Source organism: Bubalus kerabau, chromosome 3 (genome assembly GCF_029407905.1).
Source record: "Bubalus kerabau isolate K-KA32 ecotype Philippines breed swamp buffalo chromosome 3, PCC_UOA_SB_1v2, whole genome shotgun sequence".
Taxonomy (NCBI): Eukaryota; Metazoa; Chordata; class Mammalia; order Artiodactyla; family Bovidae; genus Bubalus; species Bubalus kerabau.
The window spans coordinates 145726270-145739886 of record NC_073626.1 but is presented as its reverse complement, the minus strand read 5'-3'; the positions used below and the strand labels follow the sequence as shown (position 1 = coordinate 145739886).

Below are 13617 nucleotides of genomic sequence, written 5' to 3'. Positions count from 1 at the left end.
TAGAGCTTGGCGATAAAGATGCCACTGCCTTACTCCCAAACCGTTTCAATAAGGTGTGTGTGTGTGACAGAAATTAAGAACACAAGGTAAGCAAACTGCAAAATTAAAAAATAATCGAGAATAACTGAAATGTTCAATTTCTAAAAGCTCCCTAACATAGTCATGAAACTACAGAGAGCTGTTGGCCAAAATGGGATTTCCTAAAAAAAAGCCTCACAGACTGCAAAGACTGCGGTCCTTTAAGTGCCTAAGCCCCCGTCTGATGGGTTGCTGGAGTCTCGGAATACTCCATCAGGTCCCTGACAGACACGGTCAAGGCTTCGGTGTCTCAGGGCCCTCGGACACAGGCCGCTGGGCCTGCTTCCAAAGAAAAGCGAGCAGGGGTGGCACAGCCCGGGAATTTTCCTCCCTCACTCATTCATTCTCTGATTCACTGGTTCCTGGAGGCGGTTCCCAGGGACGCGCGGGGGACAGGCGCAGCGCCGGCGGCCGGGGCTGGGTGCGGTCGGGCGCCTGGGGCTGTGGGGAGCGAGGCGGGCCAGGGGGCGCGGGCAGGGGGCGCTAGCATCGGGCGCCCGGGGGGCGGGCTCGGCTGCCTTCGCCGGAAGTGAGCGGCTGGCGACGGGCGGGGGGTGGCGGGGAGCGAGCGGCCGGGCGCGAGTCTGTCCGCCCGTCGGCCGCCCGGCCCTCAGCCCCGCCTTCTGCGTCTCGGCCGGACGCGGTCGCACTCGGCTCCGCCGCCGCTGCCCGCTGCGGCCGCCCCGCCCGCCGCCTCGCCCCCGCCGCCGCCGCCCGGTCGGTCAGTCAGTCAGTCACGGAGCGCGCGGCGCGGGAGCTGCGGGCGCTCGCGGCGTCTCCAGGGAAGGAGCGCCGCGCCTGAGAAGGAGGCGGCGGCAGCTGCTGCCCAGCCCGGGGCCATTCCGGAGCCGTGCCCGCCGGAGGACCGAGCCGTTGCTGCGGTGAGTGCTCAGCCTCGCCCTCGGGGCCGGCCGAGGGAGCTGGCGGGGCGCGGGGCTGGGAAGCGCAGCCGTCGCTCCCGCCTCCATTTTCCCGGCTCCCGGCCCCACCATCCGGACGCGGTGCGGGCGGCCGAGCCTGGGGTGGGGTCGGGGCCGAGGCTGGTGGGACCTCGCCCGGCCGGTGGGTGGGGGTCAGCGGGGCCCGGGCTGCACCCTGCGCCCCCGGGGGCCGCGACAGAGGGAGACAATGAGATGCAAGGCCGCCTGGGGAGGGTGCGGTTGGGCTTCTCCGACCCGGCTCCGGGGGCTGGTGGCCCGGGATCGCGGGGAGGCAAGGGCTCTTCCTTCCCCGGATTAGCCGCAGAAACCAGTGATTCGGTGTCTGGGGTTCCTCGGGTTTCGGTGCCCCGCATCTTTCGTAAATGAGTTCAGTGCAGAGATTGAGAAAGGCGGGGCACCTTCCGTATTTTCTTTCTAATTAAGCAAGCTAAGTAATTGCTCCACGGCTTTTGAGCCCATCTCATCTGTGTGTGTGTGTGTGTGTGTGCATTCCCGCCGGAAATCCAAACTGCAGCTCATGGTGGGGGCCGGGGGGGAAGAGGAGATGGAAGGCAGTGAAGTAATATCAGAGTGCCTTCGTTTTAAGACGGTTTGAGAGATGTGGTTTCTTATTCAGACAGCGTCTTAGGGTGTCCCCACTGTGTGAGCTGGAAACCGCATAAGTCATTGCTTGTAAGCACGAAGACATGGCTTAGGATGAAATAAGAGCTTTGGGGAAGGGTGTAAGCGTTGCATCAAATGTGACTTGGTGTGGCTCTCGTGTATTGTGTGGGAAGAGCCTTTGGGGGAAATCTGAGGGAACCGAACGGTTCTTCCCTGTGCCTCCTGCTAAGGGTTGGTGTTGTCTGCAGCGTTTGTCTTGGAGATGTGTGTAAAGTCCGCTGTAAAGGAACAGTAAAGCTAACCGGTTAGGGGTGGGGCGTGATGGTGTTGTTAAAAGGGTGGTAGTGAGTCCGGAGGAATACTCAGTTCAGCAAGTATTTATGGAATAGCTGCTATCTGTTAGGGTGGAGGACATAAAGTGAACAAGACTGCAGCTTATCGTGGTGTTTCGAAAGAGCTCTTTGAAGCCAGGGGAACCAGCTGCTCCGTATGCACTGGAATTGGCTGGTAGTGTGACGTTGGATAAGCTATTGCACTCTCAACAGTATGCTTCTCTGTCAGTAAAATGGGAATCACTAAGACCACCTGCTTGCCTCCCGAGGTGGTTGTCAAACGGATTAAATGAGATAATGTGTGCAAAATGCCTAGCACCTGGCAGGGCACCAAAGGTGTTTAACAAATGTTAATTCCTTTCCTCCCTAGCCCACAGCGCCTAAGATTTTCTTGGGGGAAGGTGGGGAAAGAAGTGAATGTAGGTAATGGTAATGCAATGCATTATATAATAAAATGTTGAAGTAGAGGTGCAAAATAGGGAAGTGAAGAGGCGAGGGAATAATTCTAAATTGGGAGCACCGGGGGGAAATCCTTGGAAGCTGTGGCATTTAAGTGAGACCTTGAAGGATGGGTAGGATTTCAGCTGGTGTAGATGGGGATGGGGGCATTCAGAGTGGGGGTGGTGTTCTCCTTTGAGAGAGGCATTGAGGAGGAAGAGCAGTGGGGGAAGGGCAAGATTAGAGACGCTTAGAGGTGTTTTAGCTCTTGTTCGTCTGACCTTCAAAGATTGTCTGTTATTTTGCTTTCTGTGTTGTGAATTTCCCAGAAAACAGACCTAGCCTATTCAAGTAAGTACAGAAATGTCTACACAGTTCAATACATGAATTTTTGGATGAATCATTTTGTCTTATTTGGACTGCTGCTCTCTCCTGTTTGAATTTAATAAGGAATTATTTGTAGGTATTTCCTTATGATGCATATTAGTTCTGTTTGGTAGAAAAAGTTGCTGATATTTCAGAGTCAGTGGTCTCATTAAGATTATTATGTGACGAGTAACTGGCTGAAAGGCATGGAGTAGTGGGGACCTATTGGGTGTGTCTCAAACTCTTGGTCAGTATCATTTGTTTTCACAAATATTTTAACACTTCATTTTCAGAAGAGGTGTCTTTGAAACTAATTAAACTGACTTTTCTTTTGGTTTGGCTACCTTTTGTTTCCCATCCCACTTGTAATTATTTATTAGATTAGCATGGTAGATGACCATCACACTATTATTCACAGACTCTTGGACATATATTATAAAATCATGACTGCACTTGGTTCTGAAGTAGTTGAATGTGAGCATTCGTATCATTGACCTCAAATTCTTATTCTGAGAAGATTAACGTTAGCAGACAAGCTATGTGAGTTCAAGCAAGTCACATACCTTGAACTCTAAATTCCTTTACCAGTAAAATGAGAAATTGGGTTAAATCACTGGTTTTCAGTCTACGTTTTACTGAAGTCTATAATTTTGAGGCGGACCTTCAGAGGTACTCCAGATGTTTGAGTTTAATCTCATTTAAAATGTGTTTTAAACCTATAGTAATAAAAAGCACCTATTTTATGACATACATTGTTTTAAGTACTTTACATGTGTTGACTTCATCCTTGCTGTAATCCTATGATACAGGTATGAGAAAAAAGGCACAGGCTACAGAGCTATAAAGTGGCAGAGCTGTGTTTGAAAACAGATAGCATAACTCGTAAGCTTATGTTCCTTATGGCATTCCTATATTGCCACCATAAAAAATAAAAAACACACACACACTATATATATATATATATTTGGTGGTAAAATATACAACATAGAGGGCTTCCCAGGTGGCTCAGTGGTAGGGAATCCGCCTGCTAATGCAGGAGACCTAGGTTTGATCCCTAGGTCGATAAGGTCCACTGGAGGAGGAAATGGCAACCTACTCCAGTATTCTTGGCTGAAGAAGCCAGTGGACAGAGGCACCTGTGGGCTGTAGTCCATGGGGTTGCAGAGAGTCCAACACGACAGCACACATGTGTGACACATACAGCATAAAAGTTACCATTTTAATCATTTTTAAATGTACAGTTCAGTGGTATTAAATACTTTTACATAGTTGTGCAACCATCATGACTGTCCATCTCTAGAATTTTTTCATCCTCCCATACTGAAACTGTATCCATTAAACATTAACTCTCCAACCCCTTTCCCTCTGGCCCCTGATAACACTTTTCTACTTTGTCTCTGTGATTTGACTACTCTAGATATATCTTATAAATGAGATGATGAAATATTTGTTTTGTATCTGGCTCATTTCGCTTAGGGTAATGTCTTCAAGGTTCATCCGTGTTGGAGCATGAATCAGAATTGCATTCCTTTTTAAGGCTGAATAACAGTCCATTGTGTGTGTGTGTATGTGTGTATATCTGTGTATGTATGTGATACTGTATATCACACATACGTTTGGTTGTTTCCACCTTTTGGCTGTTGTAATACTGCTCTGAACTTTGGTGTATACATATCTGCTCAAGTCCCTGCTTTCACTTCTTTGGGGTATATACCCAGAAGTGGAACTGCCGGATCATATGGTAATTTTGTGTTGAATTTTTGAGGAACTGCCACTCCGTTTTCTACAGCAGCTGCAGCATTTTACACTCCTGCCAGCACAAGGGTTTCAGTTTCTCCACATCCTCACCTCAACACTTGTCATTTTCTGTGATTTTGATAATAGCCATTCCTGGTGGCTCAGATGTAAAGAATCCACCAGCAATTCAGGAGACCTGGGTTCAATCCCTGGGTTGGGAAGATCCCCTGGAGAAGGGAAAGGCTACCCACTCCAGTATTCTGGCCTGGAGATTTCCATGACTATATAGTCCATAGGGTCGCAAAGAGTTGGATACGACTGAGCGACCTTCACTTCACTTAATGAGGGGCACTTAATGAAGTGGCATCTCTTTGTGGTTTCGATTTGCATTTTTCCTAATGATTAGTGATTAGAGCATCTTTAATTGTGCTTATTGGCCATCTGTGTATCTTTGTAGAAATATCTATCCAGGTCCTTCGCCAATTTTAAAAAACTTGTTTTGTTGTTGAATTATAGCAGTTCTTTATACACTCTGGATATTAAATCTCATATCAGATCCATGGTTTACATTTTCCCTTCTTCTATGGGTTGCCTTTTTACTCTGTTGATAGTGTCCTTTGATGTACAAAAGTCTTTCATTTTAATGATATCCACTTCATCTATATTTTTCTTTTGTTGACTGTGCTTTTGGTGTCCAAGAAATCATTGCCAAATCCAGTGTCAGGAAGCTTTCCCCCTGTGTTTTCTTCTGAGAGTTCTATAGTTTTAGCTATTTTATTTAGCTCTATGATCCATTTTGAGTTAATATTTACATATGGTTTTAGGTAAGGGTACAGCGTCATCCTTTGCGTGTGGATATCCAGTTTTTCTAGCACCATTTTAGCACGCTTGTGTACATAAACATAAAATTTGTCACATTGCAGACAGTAGTGTTTTATGGTTATACCTGCTTTACTGAAGCAGGAGGAGGATAAGCATTCCTTAGAATAAAACATCTTTTACCATCTCTGCTTATTTGTGAATTTTAAATAGGTAAGGAAAGTTGTAGTTTGCAGTAAATTAAAAAAAAAATTGAGTCCTGTGCAAGTCTATTCATATAGAATTGTCTAAACAATACATTACTATGGTACATGAACTGTGTTCAACTAAATGACAGACACAACTGAAGCCGGTTCCTTTGGGGTATACTCATCCTGTGTAACAGAGAAGGCAATGGCACCCCACTCCAGTACTCTTGCCTGGAAAATCCCATGGACGGAGGAGCCTGGTAGGCTGCAGTCCATGGGGTTGCTAAGAGTCGGGCACGACTGAGCGACTTCACTTTCACTTTTCACTTTCATGCATTGGAGAAGGAAATGGCAACCCACTCCAGTGTTCTTGCTTGGAGAATCCCAGGGACGGGGGAGCCTGGTGGGCTGCCGTCTATGGGGTCGCACAGAGTCGGACATGACTGAAGCGACTTAGCAGCAGCAGCAGCAGCAGCATCCTGTGTAAATCAGTTTGTTTAGTAACAAATGAATATATAGCACTATGTCCTAATATATTACAGATGTTTTATAGCTTATTGGAAGTTTGGGTTTTTCTTGTTTGCCTTGTAAGCAGTTTTTACATATGATTACTACTCATATTGAAAGAAAAAGTCTTATTTATATCTTTATTAATCAATTTAATTGAAGCATATCCAGACACTAGGAAGCAAACCATTAAAAGCTACTAACAAAACCAAACCAAAGCTGCTACCTACTTTCAACTACTTACCTGAGTAAAATAAAAACAAAATTTTATGGAAATAAATGGATTGCTTAGGTGTCAAGACTAACATCTCTAACACTCAATTTGTCTCTTTTGAGTTTGTAACAAATTATAATGTATTTGAACATAAAATGGTATTAATAGTGCTTCTATAGCTATATATATTTGGCATGCTGAATAAGATTTCTTCTGGAAAAGTTTTGTTGTGAAATATTAGAAAACCCCCAGATTATATGATGTATAAGCTTCATCCCATGCTCTTAACACTATTCTTTTAAGATACATTATTTACCACACTTTGGGGCAGGTGTCTTAAAATACATCACTCATAACTTAAAAATTGACTTTTTAAAACTCATTATATATTCTGCTATTCATAAAACATTTACTGGTAGCTCTGCTTTAGGCAGAGATATATATAATGGAGAAAACAAAGAGATAGGTATTCTCCCCTCCAAATTAGAATGTTAATTTAAATGCAGGATTCAAGGATTCAGTAGAGAATGTAATTAAGGGATCAGAGTCTAAAGAAACTGTGTGCGTGCTGTCACGTCAGTTGTGTCCAACTCTGCGACCCCATGGACCGTAGCCCACCAGGCTTCTCTGTCTATGGGATTCTCCAGGCAAAAATACTGGAGTGGGTTGCCAGATGCCCTTCTCCAGGGAATCTTCCTGAGCCAGGGATCTAATCCGTGTTACTATGTCTCCTGCACTGGCAGGAGGGTTCTTTACCACTAGCGCCACCTAAAATGGGTGAGTAGTTAGGCTTGGAAAAGAGGGATAAGTCATCCCTTTCAGTTCAGTTCAGTTGCTCAGTCATGTCCAACTCTTTGCAACCCCATGGACTGCAGCATACCAGGCTTCCCTGTCCATCACCAAGAACTGGAGCCTACTTAAACTCATGTCCATCGTGTCGGTGATGCCATCCAACCATCTCATCCTCTGTCGTCCCCTTCTCCTCCTGCCTTCAGTCTTTCCCAGCATCAGGGTCTTTTCCAGTGAGTTGGTTCTTTGCATCAGGTGGCCAAAGTATTGGAGTTTCAGCTTCAGCATCAGTCCTTCCAATGAATACTCAGGACTGATTTCCTTTAGGATGGACTGGTTGGATCTCTTTGCAGTGCAAAGGACTCTCAAGAGCCTTTTCTAACAACACAGTTCAAAAGCATCAGTTCTTTGACGCTCAGCTTTTCTTTATAGTCTAACTCTCGCATCCATACATGACTATTGGGAAAACCATAGCTTTGACTAGACAGACCTTTGTTGGCAAAGTAATGTCTCTGCTTTTTAATATGCCATCTAGGTTGGTCATAGCTTTTCTTCCAAAGAGCAAGCGTCTTTTAATTTCATGGCTGCAATCACCATCTGCAGTGATTTTGGAGCCCCCAAAATAAAGTCTCTCACTGTTTGCACTGTTTCCCCATCTGTTTGTCATGAAGTGATGGGACCGGATGCCATGATCTTAGTTTTCTGAATGTTGAGCTTTAAGCCAACTTTTTCACTCTTCTTCTTTCACTTTCATCAAGAGGCTCTTTAGTTCTTCTTTGCTTTCTGCCATAAGGGGGGTGTCATCTGCATATCTGAGGTTCTTAATATTTCTCCTGGCAGTCTTGATTCCAGTTTGTGCTTCATCCAGCCCAGCATTTCTCATGATGTACTCTGCATATAAGTTAAATAAGCAGGGTGACAATATACAGCCTTGATGTACTGCTTTCCCGATTGGCAGTCAGTCTGTTGTTCCATGTCCAGTTCTAACTGTTGCTTCTTGATCTGCATACAGATTTCTCAGGAGGCAGGTCAGGTGGTCTGATATTTCCATCTCTTTAAGAATTTTCCACAGTTTGTTGTGATCCACACAAAGACTTTGGCATAGTCAATAACGCAAAAGTAGATGTTTTTCTGGAACTCTCTTGCTTTTTTGATGATTCAGTAGATGTTGGCAATTTGTTCTCTGGTTCCTCTGCCTTTTCTAAATGCAGCTTGAACATCTAGAAGTTCATGGTTCACATACTGTTGAAGCCTAACTTGGAGAATTTTGTGCATTACTTTGCTAGTTTGTAAGACGAGTGCAATTGTGCGGTAGTTTAAACATTCTTTGGCATTGCCTTTCTTTGGGATTGGAATGAAAATGGACCTTTTCCAGTTCTGTGGCCACTGCTGAGTTTTCCAGATTTGCTGTCGTATTGAATGCAGCACTTTCACAGCATCATTTTTTAGGATTTGAAGTAGCTCAACTGAAATTCTGTCATCTTTACTAGCTTTGTTCGTAGAGTGGTGCTTCCTAAGGCCCACTTGACTTTGCATTCCAGGATGTCTGGCTCTAGGTGGGTGATCACACCATCGTGGTTATCTGGGTAATGAAGATCTTTTTTGTATAGTTCTTCTGTGTATTCTTGCCACTTCTTCTTAATATCTTCTGCTTCTGTTGCTGCTGCTGCTAAGTCACTTCAGTTGTGTCCGACTCTGTGCGACCCCGTAGACAGCAGCCCACCAGGCTCCCCCGTCCCTGGGATTCTCCAGGCAGGAACACTGGAGTGGGTTGCCAGTTCCTTCTCCAATGCATGAAAGTGAAAAGTGAAAGTGAAGTCGCTCAGTCGTGCCCGACTCTTAGCAACCCCATGGACTGCAGCCTACCAGGCTCCTCCGTCCATGGGATTTTCCAGGCGAAGGTACTGGAGTGGGGTGCCATTGCCTTCTCCATCTGTTTCTGTTAGGTCCCTACCATTTCTGTCCTTTATTGAGCCCATCTTTGCATGAAATGTTCCCTTGGTATCTAATTTTCTTGAAGAGCTCTCTGGTCTTTCCCGTTGTATTGTTTTCCTCTATTTCTTTGCACTGATCATTGAGGAAGGCTTTCTTATATCTCCTTGCTGTTCTTTGGAACTCTGCATTCAAATGGGTATATCTTTCCTTTTCTCTTTTGCCTTTAGCTCCTCTTCTTTTCTCAGCTATTTGTAAGGCCTTGTCAGACAACCATTTTGCCTTTTTGCATTTCTTTTTCTTGGAGATGGTCTTGATCACTGCCTCCTGTACAACGTCATGAACCTCCGTCCATAGTCATCCTTTTACATGAGAAGAAAAGCGAGATTGGGTGGCCCATAATTGATGTCATTGTGTGGCACTTAAAATGTAAGCCCCCTGATGAAGAATAGTGAAATCTGGAGAAAATTAGAACTGTAAACATATTGAATAGACTCATATTTTGTAGAATTACAGGAGTAAGTATGATTTTGTAATTGTGCTTGAAGATTGAATGCTTTTTTTGGAAATTGTTTAGAATGATCTTACTAAGTTTGATATGTGAAGAAAAGTGCTAACTAAGTCAGTACAGCAAAATCACTAATAATATGACTTGCAAATACAGTGTATTCTTAAGTGTCCCAGATTGTACATGCATCTATCCATGGTTCCAAGCGTGGTTTATTTTTCCTAATTTTTCTAGTTAAAATCCTACACATCTTTTGAGTCCCATTTCCATTGCCACCCACCTTTGTGAAGCTGTTTGATAGCAGCTAGAATTCATTGCCTTCTTCATTCCTCTAGATCTCACTTGATTTGCCCTATGCTGTGGATAACTGTGTACTGTCTTAAATACCCAAGTCTGGAATATTTGATCCAGTTTTACTCATCTGAAATGTCTCCCAGTCCCTTAAATATAACAGAAATGCAGTGAAAAAGGATTTAATGAAAGCCATTATTTGAAGAATATGTTATAGTTGGTGTTACATCTCTGAAAGGATCCATAAAAATCTAATAATGTTTATCTTATTTATAAAGAAGAATTCTTTCTCGGCTTATTTGGTTTATTTTATAATGTAACAAGTAAGTTTAGAGATTTGTGAAGAGAATCAGTGATCCCTGTTATCTGTGAATAGAGTGCTTTATAAATGTTAATAATAGCTCAAAAACCTTTTTGTTTACCCTAAGTTTTGAAAATAAATATATATATTTTTAAAGCAGGCATAATGAATACGATGCATTATGTTTGAAAAATCTTGGTTTTACTGCTTAGTAATACAAAAATTCAAAAGTCTGAATCTTAAATCTGTTTATTTTGGTGCTTGGTTTTAATGCTTGTCTTAGCTAAAAGGCAGCTCATGGAGGGACATATACCTAAAAAGATTATAAAGTGCCTCTTTGGCTATACTTTCTAAATGGAGATACTCATTTTTAAATTTATGTCTATCAGTTATACAGATTTGGCTAACAAAGTTTGCCCTTCCTATGCAAACCAATTTGAAGATTTGTGTTTATATGTTTTTAATAAAGATATTCAAAATCCACAGAAAGTGTATGGAAGGCATTTAAAGAGTTATTAGAAAGTGGCTTCTCTGTTTTTAGAGAGTGCAGGTATGAGTGTTTCAAGATGACACATTGTTGTCTCCTGGAATACAGTTATTTTCTTACCAAGTTTTAAAATGCTGCTTTTACCTTTAAGATATACATAGCTTGACCATGTTATTGTTTTTAAAAATAACTGCTAGGTAGCATACTGCTAACAGTCACTTATCACAGAACGTCAGCAAATTTAGACTTTATTTTGGTAAAGATAAATGTTTAACTCACCTTTAAAGTTAAATTTGATAACACTTTTGAAATACTTTGCCATGAGACACCAATAAAACTGTTTTGTATAAAATACTTATGGGCGTTCCTCAGCCGCATCAATAACATCATGTAATAATACTTTGGTGCTTTTTCTGCTTCAAGCTGCAGTAGTTGCTTTTGAGGTTAAACCTTACTTTCCCCGCCCCAACCTACTTTTGTTGAGATCAAAGCAACTGTTTCATGAAGGATTTTATAATATAGTTTTTCCATAAAGTATTGTTTCTATTAAGAAAATCATTTAGTGTAACAATGTATCTTCCCTGGAACACCAGTCTGTTGTAGCAGTTTATAAAAAGGTGCATTCTTTATTTCAATTTTGAAAAAGAAACCAGCCAATACTATCTCTCTTCCCGCCAAATATTTAGAATCAATCTGGTCCCATCACTTCATGGGAAATAGATGGGGAAACAGTGGAAACAGTGTCAGACTTTATTTTTTTAGGCTTCAAAATCACTGCAGATGGTAACTGTAGCCATGAAATTAAAAGACGCTCATTCCTTGGAAGGAAAGTTATGACCAACCTAGATAGCATATTGAAAAGCAGAGACATTACTTTGCCAACAAAGGTCCATCTACTCAAGGCTATGGTTTTCCCTGTGGTCATGTATGGATGTGAGAGTTGGACAGTGAAAAAAGCTAAGCGCCGAAGAATTGATGCTTTTGAAGTGTAGTGTTGGAGAAGACTGTTGAGAGTCCCTTGGACTGCAAAGAGATCCAACCAGTCCATTCTGAAGGAGATTAGCCCTGGGATTTCTTTGGAAGGAATGATGCTAAAGCTGAAACTCCAGTACTTTGGCCACCTCATGCGAAGAGTTGACTCATTGGAAAAGACTCTGATGCTGGGAGGGATTGGGGGCAGGAGGAGAAGGGGACGACAGAGGATGAGATGGCTGGATGGCATCACTGACTCGATGGACGTGAGTCTGAGTGAACTCCGGGAGTTGGTGATGGACAGGGAGGCCTGGCGTGCTGCGATTCATGGGGTCGCAAGGAGTCGGACACGACTGAGAAGCTGAACTGAGCTGAACTGAGTACCAGAATACTTAGATTACTTAACATATGTGATGTATGACTTTCTGACAGGTGACCATAATGAAGAGGCCAGTGTCATTTTGTATGTTAAGGATATACATATATTGTATTACATTATATTGTACTTAAAATGCATGTGTGTATTAAGATAAAGATTAAATATAAATGGAACTCCTAATATTTTTTATACCCTAATGGATCATCAGTCATACTTCCTGGGTTATAATCACCTCCATTTTGGAAATCACTGTACACTCTTATTGAATTATTGTTGATAATAGCCTTTTATATTAAGTTCCACTTCATAGTGTACAGTATACTTTTATGAAACCAATCTTAAAAATAACCACTTGGGACAAGACATTCTGATTTTCTTACTAATTAGAAAGAAATGTTTGTGGAAGAAATTAGACAAGTTTTGACAAAATGAGACCTTAATAAAATTTATTCTTTACCACAATTGAAATTATTGGCTTATTTTGGAAGCTTAAGTTTGGACTTTACATTATGCTTTCGGGAATTAGTTAAGGTGAATTAAATGTACCCACTTAAAATTTAATTTAGTAATTCAGTAGTGTTAAATGACGTAATTTTTCCTTGTTCACAGTGAGCATGTTTTCATTTATGTGACGGTGCCCTTTCCTTTCTCTACTGCGACTGCAGCCACAGTTGCTTCATCACATGTTTATTTTGCCTGTTCTAGAATCTTATATTAGTTGAATCATATGTATGTGCTCCTTTGTCTCTGATTTCTTGCCCTCAACATGATGTTTTTACATCTATCCACGTTGTTTTTTATTCTGGCATAATATATTCAACTGTACGAATATTGAATGTACCATAGATTGTTTATCCTGTTCCTGTTGATGGGCACCTGGGCTGTTTCCAGTTTGGGTGTACTATGAAGAAAACTGCCATGAATATTTTTGTTGAAGTCTGTTTGTAAACAAATATTTCATTTCTCTTGGATAAAAGATTGAAATTTCTAGGTCATAGGTAGATGTCCTTCCTCTTTTTAAAGACTTGTATTTGAAGAACAATATACTTCAGAGCCTCTTGATGAAAGTGAAAGAAGAGAGTGAAAAAGTTGGCTTAAAACTCAACATTCAGAAAACTAAGATCATGGCATCTGGTCCCATCACTTCATGGCAAATAGATGGGGAAACAGTGAGAGACTTTATTTTGGGGGGCTCCAAAATCACTGCAGATGGTGACTGCAGCTATGAAATTAAAAGACGCTTTGCTCCTTGGAAGAAAAGTTATGACCAACCTAGACGACATATTAAAAAGCAGAGATATTACTTTGCCAACAAAGGTCTGTCTAGTCAAAGCTATGGTTTTTCCAATAGTCATGTATGGATATGAGAGTTGGACTATATAAAGAAAGCTGAGTGCCAAAAATTGATGCTTTTGAACTGTGGTGTTGGAGAAGACTCTTGAGAGTCCGTTGCACTGCAAAGAGATCCAACCAGTCCATCCTAAAGGAAATCAGTCCTGAATATTCATTGGAAGGACTGATGGTGAAGCTGAAACTCCAGGACTTTGGCCACCTGATATGAAGAACTGACTCACTTGAAAAGACCCTGATGCTGGGAAAGATTGAGGGTGGGAGGAGAAGAGGATGACAGAGGATGAGATGGTTGGATGGCATCACAGACTCAATGGACATGAGTTTGAGTAAGCTCCAGGAGTTGGTGATGGACAAGGAGGCCTGGCGTGCTGCAGTCCATGGC

The 13617-nt window shown here is 42.4% G+C and overlaps 1 protein-coding gene across 3 annotated transcripts in view; it reads left to right on the top strand.

Annotated features, from left to right (window-relative positions):
* Positions 1-628: 628 nt before the first annotated feature.
* Positions 629-13617, top strand: part of RAPH1 (Ras association (RalGDS/AF-6) and pleckstrin homology domains 1) — a 102922-nt gene continuing 89933 nt past the window's right edge. Inside the window, exon 1 of one of the 3 annotated variants that reach the window (XM_055573183.1) lies at positions 629-959. The gene's annotated coding sequence lies outside the window, so the exon portion shown is untranslated. Of the gene's footprint in view, positions 960-1719; positions 2744-13617 lie in introns of those variants that run through there. The other 2 variants (XM_055573185.1, XM_055573184.1) reach the window with 2 other exon arrangements.